Source organism: Schistocerca nitens, chromosome 4 (genome assembly GCF_023898315.1).
Source record: "Schistocerca nitens isolate TAMUIC-IGC-003100 chromosome 4, iqSchNite1.1, whole genome shotgun sequence".
In the NCBI taxonomy this organism is placed as follows: domain Eukaryota; kingdom Metazoa; phylum Arthropoda; class Insecta; order Orthoptera; family Acrididae; genus Schistocerca; species Schistocerca nitens.
This window is the reverse complement of record NC_064617.1, coordinates 398144086-398148126: the sequence shown is the minus strand read 5'-3', so window position 1 is coordinate 398148126 and position 4041 is coordinate 398144086.

The window sequence follows — 4041 nt, the reverse complement described above, 5'->3', positions numbered from 1 at the left end:
TTTGTGTTAACCTCACTAGTATATGATCGATTTCTGGGGAGGGAAGAACTGATTTACTGTGTGAAGTGCAATTTCGCGTGAGAGCAGATCAAATTGTTAACAGTTAGCTCCGAAAGCAAACTTGTATGTGTGCGATCTCGTGTGGGTGTGTGGAGTATTTTGTTACGACTTTTTACGGTGCTCTGGAAATAATAAGTATTAATAGTACACTGGCCCTCTGAATCGTTTTCTTGATTTTGCGACTCTTTCACAGAAAGGAAAATCAAGTGACATCTCTATACTTCGTAATTTCATTTTCTGGTAGCACTGAGAATTTTCCCATTTGCCACTTCGTTATGTACTGTTTACTACTTGTATATTAGAGTCTGCGGCCGACGGAGAAGATACCAATCGGGACGATAGCTACGAGTCATCTTCACAAGGTAAGAGGTAAGAAAGTTGTGCTAGGAAAAGCTGGCGCGGATATTACACTCAGAAATCGTGTTTGTTGCACCTGCCATACCTTTTTCGTGCTGTTACTCTCCAGAACCCACCTGTAGCACATAAAGTTTGCAATTTCCGTTTGCCGTGAAACTGCTAGTAGTCCGAACATTGATTGCCATAATTATTACACTTGGTATGTTTGTGACAATTGGAGAGAGCAGTAAGTGGAGGATGAGTCGGCTACAAGAGGTCCGTGACTTCGAACATGGACTGGTCATTGGATTCTCCTGAGTAATAAATCCATCAGAGACTTTTCAGCCCTTCTAATGCTGGCCAGGTCGGCTTTTGGTGATGTGATTGTGGAGTGAAAACGCGAAGGAACAACAGCAGCTAAACCAAGACCGTATAGACCTCATTTACTCACGGACAAGGACTGTCGAGTGATGCAAAGGCTGGTTCAGAACATTGCACGAATTCAGCGGAAGAAATCACTCGTAAGTTCCAAAACGCTACCAACAGTTCAAATAACACAATGATAGTGCGTATGGAGTTATAAAGAATGGAGTACAGTGATCGAGCGGCTCCTCATAAGCCACACATTTCTTTAGGCAATGCTAAGCGACGCCTGTGTGGAAAGCGACGCCACTGGACATTGGACGATTGGATACGAATGATTCCGTTTGGTGAATCACGCTGTATCCTGTGGAAATCCGATGGGAGCGTTTGCGTTTGGAAAATGCCTGAAGAAATTTGCCTGCCATTACTTTTATTGCCAACAGCGATGTGCAGAGGAGGTGCTGTTACGGTATACGGGTGTTTTTCGTGGTCGAGGGGTTGTCCCCTTACTGCAAATTAGAAAACACTAAATGCCGAAGGATGTGAACGCAGCTTGCAACATAGAGTACTTCATACAGTAGAGGAACAGACGATGACTGTTTGTGTCAGTATGACAATGCAGCCTTTCACAAAGCGTCATCTGTGGCTGGTCTGTGGACAGCAACCTTCCGGAAATGGACTAGCATGCCCACGGTTCCGACTTGAAACCAATGGAACGCCTTGCGGATTAAGTAGAAGATCGATTTCGTTCCAGAATCCAGCGTTCAACATCATTACCTTCTCTGGTTTCGGCTCTTGAGGAAGAATAGGTTGCCATTCCCCCACATAGATGCGAACACAGAATGGGCCGCAATTTCTCCAAGGACACATTGGACACATTGAAAGTGTCTCCAGCAGAGTTTAAGCCTCTATAAAGGCGAAAGGCCACACAAATCCATATTAACATCCGCTAATAGGTGTCCGAATAAGTTAGATCGGATAGTGGAGTGCGGTTGTATACTGATTGCACTTCCTAGTATTTCACCAATGAACTGAAGTCTGCCAGCTGCTTTACCTGCTACTGGCCCATGTCATCCATTTCATATCCGTACAATTTATTGTACCCAGATACTTGTATGAGTCCACCGATTCACTGACATTGTAGTCGAAGATTAGTGTATTTTCTCTATGAAGTGCATAATTTACGTTTATGATCATTTAAAGCTAGCTGTCATGTTTGTACCACCTTGATATATTATCAGGATGTGATTGAATATTTGCGCAATTTTTTTGAAATATTCATTACATGTAACTGCATCATTTACGGAAAGTCTGAGGTTACTATTACTGTTACAGCAAGTGTCCCAATACACTTCCCAGAAACACAACTGAATTTATTTTTGCGTATCTCAATGACTCCCCAGCCAAGATAACATGAATTGGTTTCTTTTATTTGAATTTATGATCGCAAAAAAATGTTTATTTGTCGTCCTACTATCGATTTCGATCAGTAATGACCATGTTCCGATCTGTTCAAAATGGAATAAATTAATGGAAATTATAAGGAAGAATGGAGCCAACTGGAGTGATGGAAGGCCGATTAAGAATTTCTACCTGCAACACAAAATACGAGCACAGTTTGCGAATGGGACGACAGAGGAAAACACAATTGGACGTGGAGTGAGGCAAGGCTTTTGTCTCTCATCGATAATGTTTAAAATATATTTGAATCATTATTAAGAAATGTTGCAAACGAGAAACAGAAGTGCGGTGTGATGAGAGGAGGAAGAATGTACTGAATTTGCGGGTGACATGGCGTTACTTTCAGTGAGCGAAAGAACTATTATTGGAATAAGACACAAAGGAATAGGAATGTTGAAAGAATTAAATAAGACCTGTGAGGAATTCAGAACGAGAATTAACAAGAAAAAGATGAAATGCATGATGATAAGTGCAAGAAAAGTGAGGAAAACTATAAATTTAGGACAGAAATATAACAGAATAAGATAGTGCTTTCAGATAAGTAGGAAGTATAATTATGGAGGACATGCAATAAGGAGGTGAAAAGGAGTATAGCGATTGCCAAGGAGGCATTTAATAAGAAGAGTAGGCTTCTATCTGGTGAGTGCTTAGACAGGGACACAGGGACCTAAGAAAGAGACTGGCAAAGTGTTTTATATGGAGCACGATATTATACGGAGCTGAGACTGAGGAAAGAGGAAAAAAGAGGAATAGAAGCGTCTGAAATGTGGATTTGGAGGAGGATCGAAGAGATAAAATGGGAAGACAAAGTGAGAAATGAGGAGGCGTTGAGAAGAGTGGGGTAAAAGAGAAATTTTGAAGGTAATCAGGAAGAGGAAACGCAGTTGGCTTGGACAATGCATGAGAAGAGATTTTTATTGATGGATGCTAAGGGAGGAACGGTGAATGGAAGAAGAAGAAGAGGAAAAGCACGCAGAAGATACCAGATAATGGATAGTAAAAGAATAGAAAACAATTATGAGAAAACGAAGAGGGTAGCAAATGACAGGACTGTGTGGAGAGCTACATGTGGGGACTTGCCGTAAAGCAACACGCTGATCATGAAAATGGCATCAGCAAAAGCTGATTTTGTTTGTATCAGCTTTTGACGATGCCATTTTGGTTTCATCGCACTAGGCTATGTTTGAAAGAGATCTGAAGGTGGTCACCACTGACCGAAATCGCCTGACAACAAAAAAATTTTGTAATCATAGGCGGGAATGAAACAAATAAATTCTACCCTTCTGTCTGGCTGTTTTGATCCGTGGCTTTCAGGACGTCATGCGAGAAAAACACATTTCCGGTTTTACATGATTGGCATCCAGGTCATTCTATTTGAGGTAACTCATTACATTTGAGCTCAGAATATGTTCTAATATTCTACAACAAATGGATTCAAGGATATTGGAGTGTAGTTTTGTGAATTACTCCTGTTATCTTTCTTGCAAACGTCTGTGATCTGTGCTTTCCTCCAAACACAGGGCATTCAGCCGCAAATCAGGTTCAAGAACTTTGTTCAGTTCTAACGATTTCAGCTGTTTCTCAGCGCCTCTGACACTGATTTCTATTTCAGTCCGCTTTAGAGAGATACAAGAATTAAAGTGGGTCATTGCTCTTGGATTTCCTATGTAAAGGACAACTAGAGAACGGAATTAAGCATTTCTGTTCTTGACTTGCGATCCTTAATTTCAGCTACTGTCTTGTCCATGAGTGTCTGGACAGAAACTTTAATGCCACCAACAGTCTTCATATACGACTAGAATTTCCTCGGGTTTTGGGAAA